This window comes from Juglans regia, chromosome 6 (assembly GCF_001411555.2).
Source record: "Juglans regia cultivar Chandler chromosome 6, Walnut 2.0, whole genome shotgun sequence".
NCBI classification, from domain to species: Eukaryota; Viridiplantae; Streptophyta; class Magnoliopsida; order Fagales; family Juglandaceae; genus Juglans; species Juglans regia.
The window spans coordinates 15,735,647-15,760,930 of NC_049906.1; the positions used below are offsets into that span (position 1 = coordinate 15,735,647).

The 25,284-nt window shown below is 38.3% G+C and overlaps 1 non-coding gene across 1 annotated transcript; it reads right to left on the reverse strand.

Annotated features, from left to right (window-relative positions):
* Nucleotides 1-1,673: 1,673 nt before the first annotated feature.
* Nucleotides 1,674-1,780, reverse strand: LOC118348840. Its single transcript, XR_004801847.1, has one exon. It is a non-coding gene; the product is annotated as a small nucleolar RNA R71 (small nucleolar RNA).
* Nucleotides 1,781-25,284: the final 23,504 nt, after the last annotated feature.

Consider the following 25,284-nt stretch of genomic DNA (forward strand, 5'->3'; position numbering starts at 1 on the left):
CCATCGAAGCATTAAGCCTCTCAGCCACTCAAACCCTTTACATTTCTTTTGCTAAGAAGCCGAGTTCTTCCAGAGGGTAGAATGGAGATAAAGAGAAGGCGACGATTAGAGGAGAGAGAGGGAGAAATGGTGAAGGAAAGTGAGGATAAAAGGGGTCAAGCCGCAAGGATGCGGGCATCGATTATTTGTTGTTCTTGTAGTGTTTTCTATTTTACTTTTACTTTCTATTACAAGTGTTGCTCTGTTAGGGTTTTTGTAAAGCTTTAGAATCATCTTTTACAGAATGATTCTAGGCTAATCTCTGCAACTAGGGTTGCAGGGAATGGGGTTTTCTTCTTCCTCCTTCTGAGTATTGTTGGTTGCTGTGATGTTTAGCAAGACTTTGTCTCTGTATTTTCATTCCCGATTCACTGTGGGTTTCTGAAGGATCTCTTGTTCTTGACCTGTTGTAGACTCATGGCACATAAGGACTTTAAACATCTCGATGGTTGAGGAAACCCTAACCCTGTGTCCCTAGTATTTACTCTCCTGCCATTACTTTTTCGATTCCCCAAAGGTTCTAAACTATTTTCGGTAAGTTGACTGCTTCTGTTCATAAACTCATTTTCCCAAGAAATTAAAGAGTGCAAAAGCAATTTTCGTTTTTACTTGAATTAATGTTTTATTTCCTTTAGAGTAATTGCAGTCCCTCATTCTTAATGTCTGAATACAAACTCATCCTACATATTATAGAAATTCCAAGTACATAGTTCATCCCATTCTCACAGTAAATAACCTTAACCCATCCAACTACGAATGTCCTTATGCTTCCATCTTTTACTGTTCTTTTTCATTTGAACCTTTTTTTCTTGGTTGATTGTGTTGACAAAGTTATCCTTATGGAGATGACCTTGGAAGCTCCCTGTGCTATTAAACCTGCTTTCAAACTTGGAAGCAATATCTGATGAGTGAGTACCAGGCTTTTGGCGCTGTTGCTTGGGACAACTGGTGAAGCATAATCTTTTCCTTGCAAAAAAAAAAAAAAAAAAAAGGAAAAGAAAAGAAAAGAAGAAAACAAATGAATATGTGAACCTCTTCATAGGTGAGGTAATATGCCCTTCCTTTTGACTAATTGTGGGAGTGCATGTTACTTTTTTCTTCTAGCTGGTATGTTTGCTCTCTAAGCATGCATATCTGTTTGGGCTAGAGATCAAGCATCAAGATTAGTTAGGATTGAATCAATTGCATCCATTGAAACTGCATCTATTTCTTTTGAGTCATCATCTGAAAATTTGAGTAACATGGAGGACAATGAGCATCATTAAGTTTTGAATCAAAATAGGACACAGAGAGAGTACTTACAGCCTGTTAAGACTAGTCCTCCCTCTTGCATCATTTAACCTTTAAATGCAAATAACTTCAATTTTAAACCTGGGATGATACCCTTGATCCCCCATTTCCATGAAATGGAGTCTGAAAACCCCTATTTCCATATTAAGGAGTTTGAAGAGGTATGTTCAACATTTATGGATAGGACATGTACAGAGGAGGTAATAAGGTTAAAACTGTTCCCTTTCTCTCTTAAAGATAAAGCTAAAACTTGGCTGAACTCTTTAAGACCTCGATCCATAGGAACTTGGCAGGAAATGCAGACTGAGTTCCTTAAAATTTTTTTTCCCATGCATAGGACAAATACCCTAAAAAGGCAGATCATGAATTTTTGGCACAAAGATAGTGAGACCTTTTATTAGTGTTGGAAAATGTTTAAAGACTTATTGAATGCTTGTCCTCATCGTGGGTATGAACATTGGAGAGTTAATAGTTTTTTCTATGAAGGGTTACAACCCAAAATGAGACAATTTGTTGAGACCATGTATAATGGTGAGTTCTACAAAGAACCAAAAGAAGCTTTCGAATACTTTGACTACTTAGCTGAGAATGCCTAGTCATGGGATGTTTATGATTTTGGGGATAGGCCTGAGAATGTGAGGAGCATAACTAGGGGTGGGAAATACAACCTTAAGGAAGTTGACGATTTGCATGCTAGGATAGCTTTAGATTGTGTTTGGATGTTGAAGTGAGTTGAGTTGAGATAATAAAATATTGTTAGAATATTATTTTTTAATATTATTATTATTTTGGGATTTGAAAAAGTTGAATTATTTATTATATTTTGTGTTGGAATTTAAAAAAATTGTAATGATGAGTTGAGATAAGTTGAGATAAGTTAATCAACCAAACGAAGCCGATTTCAAAAAACTTAGAGACTATTGAACTGAAAAAAGGTCAATGAAATGCAAGTTGTACCCCATACTTCTAATAAGTGTGGAATCTGTGATGACCAGGGGCATACTACCAATGCATGCCCCACCATACCTGCTTTTAAAGAGGTATTACTAGATTAATCTAGTGTTGTGAACATGATTTCTAAAAATTTTTCTGGGCCTTATTCTAACACATATAATGCAGGTTGGAAAAACCATCCCAACTTCAGTTGGAGGAATGGCCAACAAAACCTCTTCATCCACAAGCCCTTACATGCCTTATACAACACCACCCCAAGGACCTATTCAATATCCTAACCAACCCCATTTCATTCATAAAAAGAACTTGGAGGAATCTATACAGTAGCTCACTATTAACCTCCAACAGTTCATGCAAGGGCAAACCACCATTAAAAACCAAAATTCTCAAGCCATAAATGGCATAAGAGGGACACTCACCAAAGTAACCACCTCTTTGAGTGCCCAGGAAAAAGGAAAATTTCTAGCCCAACCTCAACCTAACCCTCAAGGACAGCAACCCCAAGGCATGGTAGAAGGAGCTAATGTGAAGGCTGCAAATGCCATTAGAGCTAAGGTTTGAGATTCTGTAGACTATAACTTATGACATTTTTGGATATCTGTAGGTGTAGGAAGTTACTCCAGATTTAAGGCATAGGAAGTTGAGGATTAAGAGTTGATGATGTGGATATTTAAGGTTTGAAGTTTTGCATAGTATAGTAGATAAGGTCTTAGGATTTGCAGACTTTGGGAAGGATTTCGATGTATAGGATTTATATAGGTTTATGAGCTGAATTCATACTCCTTAGGGTTTAGACTATATGTTTGTTTTATGGGTGCCACTTTTTATTTATGAACTCTACATTTTTTTAAAATAATTAGTAAAGTTTTAAATTTTTTTAGGATGCCACCTTGTTGTTGGGAATGAAATGTATCAGATTTGAATGCAACCAATAACGAGAGGGAAGCAAATATGAGTTCTTTTGAAGTACTTTGAGCAGCGGTGCATCAACTAATAGATGATCTCACGCAGGATCCTTCGGGTTGTCAACGTAACAATAGTGAAGGAGGATGCACTTTCGAACAATTTAATCGTACCCATCCCCCCACTTTTGATGGAAGGAGTGATTCAAACGCAGCGGAGGATTGGATTCGAGACATGGAGGAGATATTTAGTGTCTTGGAGTGCATTGATCAACAGAAAGTATGATTTGCAACTTTAAAATTGACTAGGGAAGCGAAGAGGTGGTGGAATTATGATAAGGCCATTAGGAAAGCTGAAGGGACAAGAGTAGCTAGCTGACCTCACTTTAAGCATAATTTCTTTGATCGTTTCTTCCCTAAAGTGGACAGGGAAGCCAAAGTTCGAGAATTCACCAACATGGTACAGGGGACCATGACTGTATGCTAGGATGTTGCAAAATTTGAGGAATTATCACGTTTCGCTTTATATTTGATTCCGGATGAAGAGAAGAAGGCCAGGAAGTTTGAAGAAGGTCTGTATTTCCATATATATGAACGGGTAACGGTCTTGCAGATTTAGAGTTTTTAAGAGTTAGTGCATATGGCAATGCTAGTAGAGCAAAATATTAAGAGAGATATGGAATTGCAAGAAACGAGAAAGAGAGCTACTCCTCATGGATCCTCGAGTATGGATCAAGGGCCATGGAAAAAGAGAAATGAAGGGAGCAGTACAGGGCAAAAGCAGATGCAAGGAAATCAATCGAATAACCTTTGTAAATTTTGTAATAGTGCACACACTGGAGAGTGCAGAAAGGGAATGAGGATGCTTTTTCGATGTGGAAAGTCTGGACATTTTATCAGGGAATGTCCTTTGCTTCTGTCGGACAACAAGAAGCCTAACCCACCTCCTGTTTTCCTACAAAACAATTAGGGAAATAATCAACGTAGGATGGGACCGGCCCGAGTGTTTGCACTAACATCTAAAGATACTGAGGATGACAACAATGAGATCACAAGTACCACACTCTTTTTCTCCTAGAAAGCTTTCTGTTTTAGTTAGTTGGGTTGAATCGTGCTTGCTTTGAACTTTTCTAGTAGTATAACTTAGAATATTGAAGTTTGGTTGAAGAGGTTTGCAAAGGGATTTAGACACAATATTTTATATCTACGAGACTCCTCTAGCTTTAGGTGTTTGATGGGTTAGTTTTTGTTTTGGAAGCATGAAGTTTAGGAAAATTTATGGTTGAAAGTAGATTTTCTATGGGTTCTGGAATTTTGTGAACTGAAGTTACTTAGGACTTAAGTTAGGACTTTTGATTGTATTATTCTTTGGAGGTTCTAAATATTATTTTGGGAGTTCTCTTTTAGTTATTTGTGAGGTTTAGTTATTTGCGAGGTTTAGTTCTCTTTTAGTTATTTTTTTAGGGTTTGAAAATTTATGATTTAGATTCATACTTTTAGGTTTCGATTCGAAGTCACGTTTGAAATCGACACTTGGATTTTGGAGATTGCTAAGTTGAGGAATATTAGAAAGTTAAGATTGTTGAAAATATGAAGGATCGGCATATTAGCTTGAATTTTTGGTGCAGTAAAGTTTGAGGATAAAGTTTTTTCTAAAGGGGGGAGGATGTAACACTCGGGCCCAGCCAAGCCCACTTTACAAAAGTTTTGGGTTTATAGTTATAAAAAGCCCATTTGAGATTGTGAGTAAACCTTTTTTTGAAGAGAGTTAGGGCCTAAGATATTTTTGGCAGATTATAATTTTTCAATAGGTTTGATAATTAGGTTTAAAATCTTTTAATGTACCAAGTGGATCTTCACTCGGAAAATTTATGAGACAAGTGTATTTTTTTAGGTTGAGTCGAGGCCCAAAACTAAAGGAAAAAGCCCATGCATTAATCCCATACTTGATCCAAGATGTGGGCCGATTATATTTTTTTTTAGGCTAAAGAGCCCAGGCCCGTGGAATGATTCTAGCCTCCTCGTTGCTCGGTTTCACGTCCGTTTTCCATTTTCATGCATGTCCCTCCTTCATTTTTCTTTAGGTTTTATCTGTTTCCTACTATAGCTTATACATATGTTAAGCATCCTTAACCCTAGAATTAGTACTGCTCGTCCTCCTCTTCATAGAAGTGTCAAACCGAGATCTCCACTCCGCTGCAGCTAGCGAAAACCCTAAGCTGCACCCCTTTGAAGCCATCCCTTCCAAGCACACAGCCCTTGCGTGATCATCCTCCAAGAAAATCTAACATTGCACCCCTGCCACTCCATTTTCTCAACTTAGCCCTCGTTCAATGTTGTGCCGTGCGCCACCTCCACTTGAGCACCACAGAACCTCCAGCTCTCTCTGTCCCAGTCGTCTTTGGCCATTGCCCAGCCCTTGTAAAACCACAAGTCCTCCTCTGTTTTAACAACCCAAAAACAGAGCAAACGGTTGCTCCTCCAGGCACGACAAATAGCCACTGCAGACACTTCCCAATATTCCAAGAGCATCCCATTGCAAGCCACTGGATGCAAGGTGTCGGTAGTGCGTAATACCGCAGGTCTTCAAGTGAGTGCAGCCTAGTCTGCTCAGTTGTACTCCTCACCACCGTAGGGCAGCAAAAAGCCACTTCTCCAACCTTGAGCCGCTACAATGGGACTCATTTTTGCAATAAACCTTTCATTGTTTTGTTAAAAAAATATGGGATCCATCACAAGGTTTCCACACCTTATCATCCACAGACTAATGGTCAAGCAGAATTAGCAAATAGGGAGATAAAAACATTCTTGAGAAAACTCTGAATCCCAATAGAAAAGATTGGTCTGTGAGGTTATCCGATGCACTTTGGGCATATAGAACTGCCTACAAAACAATTCTGGGAATGTCCCCATACAAATTGGTGTATGGCAAAGCATGTCACTTGCCTGTAGAAATAGAACACCGAGCTTACTTGGCCATTAAACAATTCAATTGTAACACTGACCAAGCTGGTTTATCAGGAAAATTACAGATTGATGAACTGGACGAACTCAGAAGGGATGCATATGACAATTCTAAGTTGTCTAAGGAGCGTATGAAGCACTTCCATGATAGTCACATCCAGAGGAAATCCTTCCACCCAGACCAGCAGGTGCTGCTATATAATTCCAGACTCCATCTTTTCCTTGGAAAATTAAAGTCCCGATGGAATGACCCTTACTTGGTAAAATCTGTATCTCCTCATCGGGCTGTGGAACTCCTTAACCCTTAGAATGGCAACATTTTAAAAGTGAATGGACAGAGGCTCAAACATTTTCTTTCATTGTTCTCACCTGAACAAACCACACTACATTTTCTTAACACCACTGCACCTTTGGTTACTTAAATCTTTTCCGTTACATACTGCTATTAATAATGTTGTTGCTAGGTCATAGTTCATGTTTTGTTCCTTTCTCCCTTACTCCTTCATCTTCACTCAGGATTTACTCCTTTCATTGCTACTGTTATTTTGGTCCTTGTTTTTCCTGCTTTTTCTGTATCATTGAGGACAATGCTAATCTAATCTTAAGTTTGAGGATGGGGATCCAACTAGTCTACATGCATGATACTTCTCTGTATATATTGCATACCATAATGACCCACCAGAAGCATTGTCAATGATTGATTTATAATAAGCAGCATTGGCTCCCTTCGTTATGTTGCACTCCTTGACCAGACTGGATGAAAATGAGGAGTTTGATCACTTATGGAAATTTGGGTCAAGATAGGGGTTTATTGCCTTGAGCATGTCTTCTACACCAAGAAGAGTCTGTGTTTCACTCAAAGGGTCTAGTTGAGTACTGCTTACACTAACAAACAGTTGTTTGAGACTCTAATGAACCATATCCTAATGGCTTAGGAAGAATGTTAAGTGAGTATTTAATCGTACTCTAGAAAAGGGACAAGCGAGGGATCTAAAAAAAAAAAAGAAATAAAAAGAAAAGACAAAAAAACACTTAGTGCAGCAGAAAAGGCTTGCCTTCGGGATCTCCATAACAAATACAGGGATCTTTTAAAGAGTAGTAGCGTGAAAGCCACTACTACAATGGTTTTGAATTAGAAAAAAATATCTCACTTAGGCAACTGCTATTTACGAGACAATTAATGACTTATGGTGGCCAACCTTGAAATCTATACCCATCGTCATCACCCGGTAGACAACATCACCCATATTTTTTTATTCTCACTCAAATTGGTTATTGGATGAATTTAGTGCATAAACCCTTCTTTTCGAAAATTTTTTTATTTGTTTTTTCCGTGCACTTATCATTTGCATCACTGCCTTGACTGATTAGTGGATTTTAATTGAAGGGAACAAAAGCATAATGGTTTGAAAATATTATCCATCATTGCTAAGAGACTAGCAAAAGGCAAGTTGGGGGGGGGGGGTGTGATTGTCAGGACATTTTGTTAAAATATCTGTTTAAAGTAAGGTAGTTGAGGTTGATTGGTCATACAAATATGATTAAATGTTATACTTTTATAAAATGGACCTTGTCTCATGGGTTGTGAAGTTTAAGAGTTATTTTTTCAACACTTGCTTATTTTTTTTCAAGGGCTAATGAAGGTTTAGCTGTGCAAGTGTTGAAGGCCCAAGAGCCCGAGCCCCACTTAGCCTTTGAGCCCCAAGTCCATCGAAGCATTAAGCCTCTCAGGCACTCAAACCCTTTATATTTATTTTGCTAAGAAGCCGAGTTCTTCCAGAGGGTAGAATGGAGATAACGAGATGGCGACGATTAGAGAAGAGAGAGGGAGAAATGGTGAAGGAAAGTGAGGATAAAAGGGGTCGAGGAGCAAGGATGCGGGCATCAATTATTTGCTAGTTTTGTAGTATTTTCTATTCTACTTTTGCTTTATGTTATAAGTGTTGCTCTGTTAGAGTGTGTCTAAAGCTTTGGAATCATCTTTTACAAGATGATTCTAGGCTAATCTCTGCAACTAGGGTTGCAGGGAATGGAGTTTTCTTCCTCCTTATGAGTATTGTTGGTTGCTGTGATATTTTGCAAGACTCTATCTCTGTATTTTCATTCCTGATTCACTGTGGATTTCTGAAGAATCTCTTGTTCTTGACCTGTTGTAGACTCATGTCACATTAGGACCTTGAAATAATCAAGGATCCCTCTGCCCTAGGGTCTTAGAATGAAAAGGATTATTAAAATAGTGAGGGATTTATTTTTATTGGTGCTATAATATGAGATTGGATGTTTTTGTGAGTTTATGTGGTAATATCATGACTGGTTTGATACAGACAGATGCACCCCATGACCAACATCTCGATGGTTGAGGAAACCCTAACCCTGTATCCCTAGTATTTACTTTCCTGCCATTACTTTTTCGATTCCCCAAAGGTTCTAAAGTATTTTCTCTAAGTTGATTGTTTCTGTTCATCAACCCATTTTTCCAAGAAATTAAAGAGTGCAAAAGCAGTTTTCATTTTAACTTGAATTCATGTTTTATTTCCTTAAGAGTAATTTCAGTCCCTCATTCTTAATGTGTGAATACAAACTCATCCTACATATTGTACAAATTCCAATTACATAGTTAGTCCCTTTCTCACAGTAAATAACCTTAAACCCATCCAACTACGAATGTCCATATGCTTCCATCTTTTACTTTTTTTTTTTCATCTGAACCTTTTTGCTTGATTTATTGTGTTGACAAAGTTGTCCCTCTGGAGATGATCTTGGAAGCTCCCTATGCTATTAAACCTACTTTTAAACTTGGAAGCAATATCTAGTGAGTACTAGGAAGCATACGTAATTCAAGTGGTGTTAAAACCAACATAAAAGAAGTCGGTAAAAGGGATTCCAGTTGTCGTGGAATTCCCAGAAGTTTTCTCCAATTATCTTCTAGGGTTGGCACCTGTTTCAAAAATCAAGTTCACAATTGACTTGGAATTGGGAGCAACTCATGTACACAGGGCACCCTATTGAATGGGGCCATCTGAATTGAAGGAGTTGAAGAAGCAACTGCAAGAGCTTATGGTGAAGGGGTTTATTAGACTAAGTTCATCACCATGAGAGCACTGATATTATTTAAGAAGGACGAGAGTCTGAGGATGTGCATAGATTACTAGGAACTTAATAAGGTGAAAATAAAGAATAAGTTCCCCTTGCCAAGGATCAATGACCCATTCGATCAACTACAAGGAGTAGTAGTAGTTTAAAAAATCGACCTTAGGTTAGGATACTACCAATTGAGAATCATGGAGAGATATGTGCCCAAGACTGTGTTCAGAACTAGATACGAGTTTTATGAGTTCAGGGTGGTACCTTTTGGATTGGCCAATGAACCCGTGGAGTTCATGGATATTATGAATAGGATGTTTAGACCCTTATTGGATTGATTCGTGGTGGTTCTTTTCGATGACATTCTAGTCTACTAGCAAGATCTGGGGGACCACATGGTCCACCTACGACTAGTACTAGGAAAATTATGGGATGTATACAGACCACAAGAGCTTGAAGCACCTCTTCATTATGAAAAATCTTAATATGAGGGAGAGCATGTAGTTGGAGATAATCAGAGACGACTAGTGCAAGAACAAGTACCACCCTGGGAAGGCTAACCTGGTTGCCGATGCACTGTGTCAGAAGCCTTAAATGGAGGATGTAGCAGAATCATTAGAGGTGGATTCTCTCCTCTTTGGAATGAGTAGACTGTTGGTGGTGAGTTCACAATAGGAAAAGGTCATTGCCTCTAAGCAGGAAGCTAGAGTCATAGAATTCTAAGAGTTGAAAACTCAATAGAGAAGGGACATGAAACTGTTGGATATTGGAAGAAGGGTTAGGAAGTCGAAAAGGCCAATGCATTATAGTCTCAATAGGGATGGTACCCTATTGTACTAGAACTGAAGGGTGATCCTCTCGAATCTTGAGGTCAAGGAGAAGATACTTATAGCGTCCCATGCGGCACCATATTTGGTACATCCAGGAAGTACGAAGACGTGTTGGGATTTGAAGAAAGGCTTCTGATGGGAAGGAATGAAGAGAGATATATTAATGTTTGTCGAAAGGTACCCTACCTGTCGACAAGTAAAAGTGAGACATCAAAATCAACCAAAAACCTACGACCTCAATCGATCCCTGAATGGAAATGAGTCGATATAACCATAGACTTTGTAGTCGGCTTTCCAAGTACTCAAGCAGAAATAATTCAATGTGGGTGATCATAGCTTGATTAACCAAGACTGCTCATTTTCTACCAGTCACTAGCATAGACACATTAGGAAAGTTGACTCGGCTATATGTGAAGGAAATAGTCAGACTACAAATACACTAAGGCGGAATTCTTCAAGGGCAAAACATTTTGATTTTTGTTGCAATTCTATCCAACCTCATAATGGATGCTTAAAACCAAAACATTGCAACATAGATCATCAAATCCTATGTTTAAAAAGCATACGAAAAAATCCAACAAAAATCCACTTCATAAAAACACAAATCTTTGTAACAAAAAGTTCTAAACTTTTTAACTAGAACATAACCCTTGAATCTCAAGGGTTTGCCTCTTTTTAAAACATCTCTAAGAACTCCAAAAGTTAAAAAACTTCTTCCAATATGTCCTTAACACACTCTTATGGACTAACATGCTTTGAATCATCAAGTAAAAATACCAAAAGTCACAAAATTCATCTAAAAGTACTCGACTTCAATACTTCACCAAAAACACTTGATCCAATACATACCATGACAAAAATACCAAACCAACAACATCACATGGTTTAGAAACAAGTCCTAAAGTAAATCCAAGCATTAAACTCAAGATCAGATGGCCAAAATTAAACTAAAACATGGATCAAATCACAAACCTTAACTTTATGGCCTAACCGAGTTTCCTCATGCATACAAATTATATCTTTAAAAATCAACACAAAAAATCTTCAAACTAACATAACATGTATGTTAAAGATTTAGGATCATCATATAAAAATATCAAAACCGTTGGAGTATGATTTAACCACAAAAGATCCAAACTTTTACAAAACAGAAACTATTTTACTCCTTCCAATTTCCTATGTTAACTACAGTCCATAAACATTTTGTACCAAGAACTTTCCAATAGCTTGACCAAAAACTCAAAAAATGACCATGAAAATTAATATAAAAGATATCTTTCAATGGTTAAAACAACTTTTCGTCGATTAAATGACCATGAAAATTAACATAAAAGATATCCACAGAAACTAGACTCAAATTGGAACAACTTTTGTGAAGTCACTTCATGAGAAAATAATTACAAAGGCTTCAAAAAGGGCGAGGAAAAAGAAGCAGGAAAGCAGTTCATGTGAACCTCTAGGTTTCTCTCCATGAAAAATGTGAGAAAGTGATGAAATGAAAGGGGACTAGACTGGTTGCCTTCTAACACATTTGAGGGATGATGAGGGGGCTGTGAATGACACTTGAGTAATGGTGGTTTTGGCCAAAAGAAAGGGTAAAACCAGCCATGGTATTGCTCTCTAGAGCTGCCGTGTGAATGGGTGGTGATGAGGAGGCCTTTGCCTTCACTAGACAATCTCCATAACGGCATTCTCCAGGGTGATGCTTTCAACACTTCAGGCATTGCGGGTGGAAATACATCGTCTATCTTCCTGTCGCTATTCCTTTACCTTTAGCCAGGCTGGGAAAAGACCATTTATTCTCGGCACTACCACTTGAAGCCAATGGCATGGTCCTCTTCCGCTCGAAATTGACTTGGATTGCTAAACCTCTATGCTCAACTTCTGCTATCGTAGCTATATTCACCAACTCCTGGTACGTCTCTATTTCATGACAAGCCACATGGCTACGGATCCTAGGTTAAAGTCCTGCTTGAAACTTCTACACATGCATCCTTTCTGTAGAGATTAGGTGTGTTGTCAACCTCCCTAGTGCCATAAACTTGGCAGCGTGCTGCTCCACTATTAAACTGCCTTGAGTTAAAGACGTGAACTCTTGTTCCTTTTGTTGTTAGATAGAATCTAGAAAGAATTTGTTGTCGAACTCTTCCTTGAATCTATCCCATGTTAGTGTAGTGAGGGTTCCTAGTTCCCTTATCAGAAGCTACCTTCGGGTATCCCACCATATTCTAGCTTCTCCTTGGATTAGGTATCTAGCGTATAGTACCTTCGGGTATCCAGTACAACCACATATCTCATTCGTCCATTCAAGATCAATAATCCACTTCTCGACTCTGAAAGGTCCTTCATTACTTGAAAAATTGGTGTAACGGTGGATCAGGAACTTCTCATATGAACAACCCCTAACTTTGGGTCTAGGTGCGCACACTTGCTGCAGTTGTTGATGTCTACACACACCAATTAGCAAACTTACAACTTAAGCAAATCCTCCATCCATCGGGAGACTCTGATTCTCTTGATTGATGTCTCTCCACCAGGGTTCCGAGGTATCCTACCAAGAGTCATGTGTCACTTCCTAAAACACATGGGCACGTGTAACAAAACCACATACTAGCTCTTATGCTTCAAGAAATTTAAGCCTAACAAAGACTAAAATTTCAAGCCTAAGATTTGGTGCAATTCTAAAGGACATGTGGATTTAACCTCGAGACGTATTGCTTTGATATCACCCTGTGACGCCCCCAGATTCCGCTTGGGATCGGATAGACATTTAAAGTTTCAAAACATGCAATACAAGGTTGCATGCCCCCGTTCATGGTAGTTAGCAAAGCATATGACATAGTAGAGTGGAGTTTTCTTGAAAAGGTGATGCTTAAGATGGGTTTTAATGATAAATGGGTGAAGTTAGTGATGCTATGAACTACCTTAGTCTCATTTTCAGTCTTAGTAAATGGAGAACTGAAAAGCCCAATTTTCCCATCTCGAGGCCTGAGACAAGGCGATCGTATCTCCCCTTACCTATTCTTGCTATGCACAGAGGGGTTGATTTCTCTCCTTAAGGAAGCTGAGAGATCAAAGCAATCGAAGGGTTGTGTATTTGTAGAGGAGCTCCAAGGCTAAACCACATCCTTTTTGCAGGTGACAGTATACTATTTTGTAAGGCAAATATGGTTACTAATGCACATATTCAAATCCTGCTGGACACATATGAAAAGGCTTCAGGTCAAAAAGTAAACGAAGATAAAACTTCCATGGTGTTTAGCAAGAATGTACTTTATGAACAACAACATGAGATCCTTAGTTTTTGGGGGGTAAATCGTCATCAATAATATGAGAGGTACCTTTGCCTCCCTCCTGTGGTTGGTAGAGAAAAAAGAAAGACCTTTTTAGACTTAAAACACAAGGTATGGACCAAACTCCTAGGGTGGAAAGAAAATGTGTTGTCGCAAGGTGGCAAGGAAATCTTGATAAAAGCAATGGCTTTGTCTATTCCCTCATACACTATGAGCTGTTTTAAGCTCCCCTCTACACTATGCTCTGAACTTGAAAGTATGATGGCCAGCTTCTGGTGGGGTCAAAAGAAGAACGAGAACAAAATTCGATGGATTAGCTGGAAGAAAATGTGTGAGACTAAAGGGAATGGTGGGGTGGGTTTCAAGAATTTACAGATCTTTAATATGGCCCTCATTGCGAAGCAAGACTAGAGAATCATGTTTGAACAACAGTCTTTATTACACCAAATGTTTAAGGCCAAATATTTCCCAAAGCATAGGGGTTCCAAGAAGCAAGACTAGGAGCAAATCCCTCCTATGTTTGGAGAGGAATTTGGGAGGCAAAAGAAAACCTGATGAAAGGTTGTAGATGGAGAGTAGGTGATGGGAAATCTATCAATGTGTTACTGGTTGCCACAGCACAAGCTCCTTCCTCAACCTGCCAGCTTTGAAGTGATCCACCAGAATCATACAGTCGACACTTTAATTGATAGAGATACCAAGTGGTGGGATGTAATAAAGATCCAAAGTCATATTCCAGCACCTCATGCAGTAGACATTTTCAAGATTATCTTAAGTTCAGACCCTTGTGCAGACTGTTTAATCTGGGAGCATGAAAAAAATGGAGAATACAGTGTAAAAAGTGGTTATAGATTCTTCTCATCACTTGGGAAAAATGAACATAGAGAAGAAAGCTCAGATGCTCAAATCCAAAGAAACTTTTGGCAAAAACTATGGAAAATGAATGTGCCAAACAGAGTGAGGATATTTGGCTGGAGGGCATGTAGAAATGGTTTACACAACTTGTTGAATCTACAGTCTCGAAAAGTGCTAGAAGAACCTACTTGTAGATGGTGCAAGTAAGTTGAAGAGGACACTACTCATGCTCTTTTAAGTTGCCCAACAGTTAGAGTAGTGTGGTCCACTCTATTCCCTCACCTACTAGCAGAGGCTTTGAATACTAGCTGGTTTAACTTTGCAATGAATGTGCAGCAAAGAGACATCGATGGAGAATTAGAGAAGGTGTTCTTAATAGCTTGGGGAATGTGGGACAGGAGGAACAAGATGAGCTATGAAGACGTGGTCATACCTACCCTACAAGCTGCAAAAAATGCCCTGTCCACCCACAAGGCTCACTTGTAGGTTCTGCTAAATGTGGAAGGGGCAATGTTTGCAAACCAGAGGAGTGCAGGAGTGGGTCTTATTCTCAGAAATGGAAGGGCTGAAATCATCTTCTTGGCTAGTAAAGAGGAAAACGAAGTAAATGACCCAATTGACATAGAGATGCTAGCAATTTTGAGAGGCCTCTAGTTTTGCTTTCCCCTTGGAATTTCACACTTGGTTATTGAAAGTGACTCCTTACTTATGGTGAATGAAGTGCAAAGTGAAAATACATCAAGATCTCTCCATGGCAATCTGGTGCAGCAGATCAAACAGCTAATGTTGAGATTTCCTATTTGCTTTATTCAACACAATAGCCGTTTAGGCAATGGTGCAACTCATTGGTTGGCTAAATTTGCATGCAATATAGATGATTAGATAACTTGGAGGGGCTCTTATCCCGAATGTATTGCCCAAGTTATTTGGTCAAATTCTATGTTGTTATCGTTTCTTATTAATGAAAGAAGCTACTATTATATATATAAAAAAAAATAGATTCAATGCTAGGTAGCAATATTCATAGCAGATAACTTCTTCTTTTTTTTATTTTTTTATTTTTATCAATACTATACACCAAACTAATAATATCCCAAATACTTGAAACATAATCCATAAACGTTGAAATAATAGACAACCATGAGTACATCATAAGTCTCAAAATAATTGCAATCTCAAAAGTATGGGAGACAAAACTCCATAGATACAATGACCAAAATAAACTACTGGGCTAGTCCTTCGATCAACTCGCATAATGCGACTAAGGTCTCCATAATGCTATCAATAAATCTAATCATGGAGGCTACGAGCTCAATGTCGCATCGGCGCTGCCTAATCGACCTCCTCTAATCGGCCAGGTTTCACTCCATCTCTTGATACTGGCACATCGCCTATTATTCGGGAGGAATAGTAGTTGGCACTACCACGGTGAGATTTGAATAAAAGTTTGAGCAAGTTAACAGGAAACTTAACATATAGTTTATAAATACATGCATGGCAGTAAAGGCATGAATCCATAATCATAATCATAAATAAACATGATATGACTTGACATTGAACATGACATGAACTGACATGACTTGAATTAAACATGTATTGAACTTGAAACTTGACATGACATGAACTAAACGTGAATTGAAATTGAAACTGAAACATGAGCTGAAACATGAACTTGACTTGACATGAACAGAATTGATTGTTAAATAACATGAGTGTGAACATGATATACATAAACTTGAAAACTTGTTCAATAAGTAAGAATGATTAATAAACGTAAACATGTGGGTGCTACACGGTTTCCCTTGATCTGCGTGTCCCTACCGATTACTGCATCATAACATAGATATCTGCACCAGCTATGAGTGCTTTAACGAACATGCCCATTCACAGGTATCTGCACCTACTATGGAGTACGTAATGTATGGATCTCGTGTCAGGTATCTATACCAACACGAGTATGTATAACATGAAATTGAAATGTGGGCATTAGTGCCTGACTTCGCTCTGGTGACCAACTAGTTAGGCCCAATTCAAAGCCTATTGATCATCACCTTGTCAATCCAGAGAATTTCACACTAGTTTAGATACTCAAGTGTGAACAAAAGAGTTCCACTAACATATTACCCCACCCTAGAACTTAGAGTTGTGATAAATAGAAACAAACTTGACTTGACTTGAAAACTATAATCGAGACATGATGTGGCATGAAATGAAAGGACAGATGTCTTGATGTAACGTAATGTGACATGTACGTGAGATGAATGACTTGACGTAAATGTAGTAGACAATAGTACATAACACGGTATAACATGTAACAGACAAATATTAAGTGACATGGCATAACGTCTAATAGATAACAATACATGACATATAACATATAGCATTATGTGACATAAAATATAGTGTAAAAGACAAATATTTCATGACAAAATAATAATATGACGGATACATATGTCGTGACAGAATATAACATGTGTAATAGTCATACATATAATTACATACCATAAGTACATAAACATAGTTCCCTTACCCATCACACATGCATTGTAATTTGGCAGTAAGTTAGAAGCTAATTTACATTGATTGTTGTGTTTACGAAGAAAGCACAAAATACGAGAAATTGTAAGTAAGGATTTCTAAATATTAGAAGTTTGTCACTAATAAATTAGAAACTTGGAAAATATTATTTTAGAGTAAAATTACCATTTTACCCTCTACATGTACAACAATGACCATTTTACCCCTAACTTAAGTATTTTGCACCTTAACTCCAAAAGTCACCAAAATTTATATTCCTCATGTAAATTTTATCCTACATCTAAATATCTAATTAGAATAATTTATAAAAAATCATAACTGTCACAAATACACTAAGGCCGAAACCTTCAAGGGCAAAACAATTTGATTTTTGTTGCAAGTCTATCCAACCTCATAACTTATGCCTAAAGCCAAGACATTGCAACATAGATGATCACATCCTATGTTTAAAAAGAATACTAAAACATTCAACACAAATCCACTTCATAAAAACACAAATCTTTGCATAACCTTGAGATTAAAGGGTTAACTAAAACATAGCCCTTGAATCTAAAGGTTTTGCCTCTTTTTAAAACATCAATAAGAACTCCGAAAGTTCAAAAAATTTCTTTCAATATGTCATAAACACACTCCTAAGGACTAACATGCTTTGATTCATCAAGTAAAAGTCACCAAAAGTCACAAAATTCATTTGGAAGTACTTGGCTTCAAGACTTATCCAAAAATAGATTTTCTCAAAGTTTGGTTTTGATCAAACCACTTGATATAAAACATACCATGACAGAAAGCACAAACCAACAATGTCACATGGTTTAAAAACATGTCCTAAAGTAAATCCAAGCATTAAACTCAAGATCACATGGCCAAACGTAAACTAAAACATGGATCTAACCACAAACCTCAACTTTATGGCCTAATCGAGTGTTCTCATGCATAAAAATCATATCTTTAAAAATAAACACAAACAATCTTCAAACTAACATCCTAAAATATATATTAAAGACCTAGGAGCATCATATGAAAATATCAAAGCATTGGAGCATGATTGAACCACAAAGATCCAAGCATTCAAAAATCATAAATTGTTTTACTCCTTCCAGTTTTTATCTTTTTATCTTTCTTTTTTTTTTTTTTAAATCTTAGAAACATTTCATTAAAAGCTTCTAAAATGAAACTACTCCTCATAAAAATTTCATATAAACATGTTAGCTACACTCCATAAAACTTTCATACCAAGAACCTTCCAATAGGTTGGTCAAAAACTCCAAAATATCAAGCATTGTCCAGTTTATAGACTAGAATGTCCATTTCATGGTTAAAACATCTTGTTACTAAACAAATGACCATAAAATTGAACATCAAAGGCACTGAAAGAAACTAGATTCAAATTGGAAGAACTTCAATCAAGGGAATGTCATGAGAAAATACTTAAAAATGCTTCACAAGTGGTGAGCCAAAAGACTCAGGAAAGCTGTCCAAGAGAACCTCTAGGTTTCTCTCCAAGAAAAATGTGAGAAAGTTATGAAATACAATTGGATTGGACTGGACACCTTCTTACACATCTAAGGAATGATTATAGGGTTGTGAATGACACTTTTTTTTTTTTTTTAGAAGAGTAGGAAGTCACATGTCCAATAGTGACCCCTCCCAAATTTTATTAATAAAGCCCTCACTTATGGCGGAGGAATACCGTGGTTACAAGAAAGGACCATGGAAAACAGATCCAAAAACAAGAACAAACTAGAACAAAAATAAAAGACCATTATTAAAACAAATAACCACCACAACCCAAAACCAAGGCTTACAAAATAACCCCAACTTTTACAAAACTAACATCTCAAAGAAGGAAAACCCAAAGAATCCAAACGGATCAAACCTCTAAGAACCCGAGGCAAATTATAACTCGAAAAAACCCACTCAAATCCTAAGGCCCCTGCCTTTGCTAACCAATCTGCCACCCTATTACCTTCACGATAAACATGCTGAAACCGACAATGAACCGTGCAAGCTAATTCAACAATTTCCTCCCAAAAATCCTCCAGATACCAAACTCCACATCGCCCTCTACTCCACCAAGAAATAACTACCATAGACTCCATTTCAACTATCACATTTGATATATTCAGCGTTTTACATCTTCTCAACCCATAAAGGAGAGCCATAAGCTCCGCCTTATTATTAGAACCAAACCCAACATAAGAAGCATAAGCCTGAACCATTCCACCAGAAGCATCCCGAATAACCCCACCAATACCACAAGAGCCCGGATTACCCATACTACTACCATCCGTATTCAATTTAAACCACCCCAGCGGAGGTTTATCCCACCTCACCACTTTACAACGTGGAACTTTCGGAACCACCGGAACTATCCGCAAAGCATCCAGAATCATACCATCTCGACAAGACAAAAAATTATTTTGCTTAGCCGCCTGTGAAATGGAACCTAACCACACACATATAGAATGAACAACAGAATTATGCGATTCCACAATACCTTCCATCCGAGCAAGACACCTTCTTCTCCATAGTCGCCAAGTAATAATAATGGGAATAATGCCAACAATAAAGCCCACCTGTGAGGAAGAGCTAGCCCTCCTAAACCAAATCTCAACATTCTGTTTCCAAGTTCTACCAAGAGGAATTCCAATAAGATTACCAAAAAAAGACCACACTCTAAATGGAAATTCTCCCTCAAAAAACACATGATTAATATCTTCAATATGACCATGATTACAACAATTACATTTAGATACCAAAGGAATACCAATACGGCGTAATCTGTCGTCCACACTCAAGGCCATAAACCATGTCCTCCAAAAATGGATAGACATTTTTAAAGGAAGATTCTTATGCCAAATCCAAGCATGCCAAAGCATAGAATTCCCTCTAATACGAATACAGTTCCAAGCAGATTTTGTAGAGAAAATACCTGTATCCGTAGGAATCCAAACTAGAACATCCTTTCCATTCTTTAATCCAGCTAAATCCGTTATTATCTCCTCCACCTTATCATGCCCTACTAACTCCTCCAATAACTCCACATCCCAACTATCCGACAATCTACAATCTTAACTTTCAAAAAAGGAGAACCCATAATATTCATATCATTAATCAATGGACCATTATCCCTCCATTTATCATACCAGAAAAAAAGATCACCCTCTCTAATTTTCCATTTTGAATTATTTAACAACAACGGAATACAATTCGCAACCATTCTCCAAAATCAAGATCCTTTATTATTTTCTATAAGATACCATGGCCGGTTTCCAACATATTTGGTTTTGAAAAAATTAGCCCATAAAGAATTTCCTTGAAGGAGATTCCAAGCGAAGCGCATATGCAAGGCTTTCTGAACATCCTCAAGGCTTCGTAACCCAATTCCTCCTTCTTCCACCGGCTTACACATCTTATTCCAAGCCAACCATGTCCTTTTGTTCCATCCATCAGCTTCTCCCCAAAAGAAAGAACTCATCAATCTATGGATTTTGGCAATAACAACTTGAGGTACCTGTAAAACAGCAAGTAGATGGATATTCATACTAGATAAGACATGCCTCAAAAGAACAAGTTTTCCTCCCGAAGAAAGAAGCCTCATCTTCCAGCCACTAATCTTTTGCCTCACTTTATTCACCATTTCCTCTAAATGAGCCTGTTTCAAATGCCCTTGAATTATTGGCACACCTAGATATTTGAAAGGAAAAGTTCCTTCCATACAACCCGTCTGCCTTAAAATCCTTTGCTTACGCCGGTTTGGAATTTTATTAGAACAATACAAAGTAGATTTCTGAACATTAATATTTTGTCCTGACCACCTCTCATATTGAATCAAAATTTTTTGAAGAACCTGGACCGATCTTTGACTACCATTAGAAAAAACCATAACATCATCAGCATACATCAAATGAGATATAATAGGAGTACCTCGGGCTTAAGAAAATAAACCAAATTGATTTTCTTGCACACTCCGATGAATCAAACGGGAAAGGACCTCTTGTTGGATGATAAACAAATAAGGAGATAGAGGATCACCTTGGCGGAGCCCACGACCACCCGGGAAAAAACCCTTAACCGTTCCATTCATCATGACAGAATACCAAGGGCTAGAGATACAAGAATATATCAACTCACAAAATTGAGAAGAGAAACCAAACCTGTGCAAAACCATTATCAAGAATCCCCAATCCACCCTATCATAAGCTTTCGCCATATCAACTTTTAACAAGATATTCCCCCTATGAATTTTTTATTTATAGACTACACCAACTCTTGAGTGAGACTAATGTTTTCAAAAATACTCCTTCCAGGAATAAAGGCTCCTTGCTCCAAAGAGATCAAGCGAGGTAAAAAACCAGATAGACGAGAAACAATAATCTTAGTGCAAATTTTATAAAAAACAGAACAAAGACTAATAGGACGAAACTTATCAAAACCTGTGGGAGACTCCATCTTTGGTATAAGGACCAGATATGAGGCCGTGAAGAATCTTGGAAGATCCTTGGTCATAAAGAATTCCACTACTGCCTTCCAAACATCAACCTTAACCACTTCCCAACAATTTTTATAAAAACCCGCTCCAAACCCATCAGGACCCAGAGTGCTTTGATTTGGGATTGATGATACTGCCTCAAACACTTCCTCTAAAGTAGGCGGCCTAATCAAAGAATCATTCTCCTCCTCTAGTATGACCGTCTCAATAAGGCCTTCCAGTCTAGCTTGCTCTATGGGCGGTTCTCCACGAAGTGCATCTTGAAAAAATTCCACCGCCCCTTGATGAATACTCTCCGGATTCTCATAAGTCATACCATTCGATCTCATCTCCAGCACTCTCTTCCTTCTTTTATTAATAAGACAAGCATGAAAAAATTTTGAATTGCTATCTCCCTCCAACTTCCATTTAAGCTTAGCCAATTGAGCTAATCTCATCTCTTCCCGATACCTCCATCTAGCTAGATTAGAGACAGCTTCATGTAGCTCTCTCTCCAAACTAACCTCCCAATTTGATTGAAGCCGAAGCTCAATCTCCTCAATCTGTTTTTCAAGGGCATCAATACGCCCTATTGTGTGACCAAATACTCTTTTATTCCATTCCCGAAGCACCACCTTGGTATGTTTTAATTTCTTACTTAAACACAAGAGCGGGGAACAAACCATCTGTAAATTCCAAGCATTTCTAACACAATCCAGAAAACCAGGATGATCCACCCACATCTGTTGAAACCGAAATGGAGATGGCCCATAGGCAAAAGAATCTTTCTTGAATTCAATGAACATGGGAGCATGGTCTGAAGTAGATCTAGACAAGTAAGAACAAATAATATTAGGGAAGAAATTACTGAAAGAATTATCCATAAGAGCACGATCAAGTCGAGCCCACGAACGGGCCAATCCTGACTGCCCATTGCACCATGAGAAACAACTCCCTTTCGAAGCCATTTCCATAAGACCCCTTTGATGAATCCAATCATTAAAATCATCCATAGCCACAATTTGCCGAGGTCTTCCTCTTCTCCTTTCTGAATGATTCCTAATAATATTAAAATCCCCCACAAAATGACAAGGATCTACACCCACATGATTACTATTTAGCTCTTGCCATAGATAGCGCCTCTCCACCCAGGAACATTTAGCATAAATCACATGAATCAAAACTTTATCCGCACCATTCTCTACAACAACAGAAATATATTGCATACCCAGCTTATCAACATGCACCTTATACATACTATCCCACAAAAGCCATATTTTCCCCCCTTCCACCTCATTAGAAATAACCATATCTACCATATCAAAATTTAGACTTCTAGCCACTTTGCGAGCACCCTCTAAATTTTGAAATGGTTCTAAAAGTGCAACAATTTTCGGTTTATATCTTCCCACCAATGCCTTTAGTCTGGTTCTAGATGTTCCCACCCCTCTAATATTCCATACCAAAATGGAATCAATCATTAAGCAATTTTATTTCGGGCAAGAACCCGAGAAGAACTACGCATTTTAATAAACTTTTTTTTATTATACCTTTTCTTACCATCATTCAACTCAGATTCAGTAAAATAGTCTTTAGTTTGTGAAAAAACCTCTGGATGCTGTTCCGGTTCTGGTTCTGACGAACAATTCTCTTCCAACATTATTTCTTCATCAACTTCTTCATCAACGTCCTCAGCAATTTCCTCATCCACCACTGGTTGCGTCTGCTCCATTGTCGGTCCAGTATTGTCCGCACGTAAACTCTGATTTACGTCCATATTAGACACCACATAACCAGCATCCGTGACCATCCCTACACCATCTGCGACCCCAACGTGTAGCATTAAATCTGTTTCAACATAAGACGTCAACTGCACCACATTATTGATCACTGGAGGAATTTCTTCTCCTATCTGCTCCGGTTTTTCCTCATCCTCAGAACCCAATTGCACCATTTGGTCTGCCACCTGCACTGACAATTCTTCCTTCTCGGCATCCAACTGCACATGAACTGCAACTGCTGCTTCCGTCTCCTTTTCCACCGCAACATCCTCTATTTCTTTATCCACAAGAACCAGCAAAGGAGTTTCAACCTGATCATTATTCTGCGCTACCTCGTGATCATCCAACAAACCTTTCGTACTCCCTTTTCTCCCCCCTTTCTTACCAGCTTTACCAGGATTACAATTACGAACATCATGACCCTGCATCTTGCATGACGAACAGTAAGCCGGGAGCGTTTCATACAATATTTCTTGCTTTCGGCTAGAAGAAAGTCCAGGCACTCCAATCCAGAAATGAGACAAAGGCGGTTTTGCAGCATCCACTTCCACGCAGAGCCGTGCACCATCCGTTCTTGTAGCGCACCTTGTCGGATTATCACGTCTAATGAAAGTTCCAATCGGTGCCATCAAAATCTTCAAGAAAGATTCTTGATAAAAGTTTGGAGGAAGACCCGGCCAAGAAATCCATACCGGAACCCTTGATGGCTCGGCATCCTCATTGAACTCTGGTGACCATCTGAATGCACGGTAGAATATCCCATTTATTTCACAAACCTCCCGTGATAAAGCTTTGGTGAAATCAACTTCATTAGCCATGCGAACAAAAACATTACGCGGTCTCCTCATGGCAGAAACTACTGGATTGGCTGTAAGTCCCCATCGATTGTGAATGAAAGCTCTCACCGCATCCAACGACGGTCGATTCTTCAAGAATTTGAGAACAACAGAATAGCGGAAAGGTTTCGCTGATCTTGCTATTTCTTCTTTGGTAAACTGAAAATAAACCTCACCATCCAACACCTTTGGAATCCTGGGTGCAAGAACCATCTCCGGAATAGGTTGAGGGACTGCACTCACCAGATCGGCAAAGGAAGGCCGACCGGTGCCACCCTCTACGGCTGCCATGCAGCCTCACGTAAAGCCCAGACCCCGTGCACCAGCGAACCCAATTCTTTAGAGAGAATTAAGTTCTCGTTAGAATGCTACATCTACGAAGGCCTCAGGCTTGATTTGAAATCTAAGAAAGAAGTTAAGTTCTCTCATCATGCTCATTTCCTGCATGGCGCTTATGTGAATGACACTTGAGTGATGGTGGTTTAGCCAAAATAAAGGGCAAAACCAGCCCATGACATTGCTGTTTGAAGATGTTGTGTGAATGCGTGGTGATAAGGTGGTCTTTGCCTTCACATCAAGTACAAATAGGGGATTCTTTGGGCTGAGTTGGGTCAACCATGGATGGGGGGAAACTTACTCCACAAGCATTGCCAAGGTGGTTCAATTTTGTTGGCCTTAATGGGCTTTAACAGTATGGGCCTCAACTACGGCTTTAAAGAGGGTTCGGCTTGGGTTTGGGTTGCTATCAAGCCTAAATCTAATTTTTCTTGACCCAATAAAATTTCTAAGATTTAGAGGATTTAATAATGATGTCATAACATAAACTTTATTGGTTAATAGCATGTGGAAGTGATTTAATCAAGAGATTAAACACTAAGCTAGAAATTGGATCAATTTAGGGTTTGGAAAGAAGTTTGGGTTTTGGGGGTTCGATTTCAACCAAACTTTTGGGATTTCAATTGGATTCTAAGTATTTAGGATTTCTTTAGGGTTGAAACCCTTTTTTATTTGCCACAAATTGGATAGTTTGATGGAATAGAGTTTTGCTTAAGTGGCATGATTTCACACCTTGATTTTCTTCACATTTCCATCTCATGGTACGTCTTGGTGCCAAGTGTCTAATACTATTCACCAAGTGTGGCTAAAATTTTTTCTAGTATTCAAATAAAACTTTTCTAACCTAATTTGGACATTCCAAACTGTGATTTTGAAAACATTGCACTTGATGCTACCATCAAGGTTATTATTCGCCGCAAAAAAGTGAAAAATAAACCTTGCACTAAAAATCTTAAATAATCATACTAACCTAACAGTGTAATTCGTTTATTGAAATTCAATTATGAAGTGACTTGAAATAAACAAATTGCATTTTCGATCAAGCTTTTTGACAAAAAACTGAAAATGAGTTTATTGCGCCATAAACTACTAAATGTTCCTCTTAGTCTAT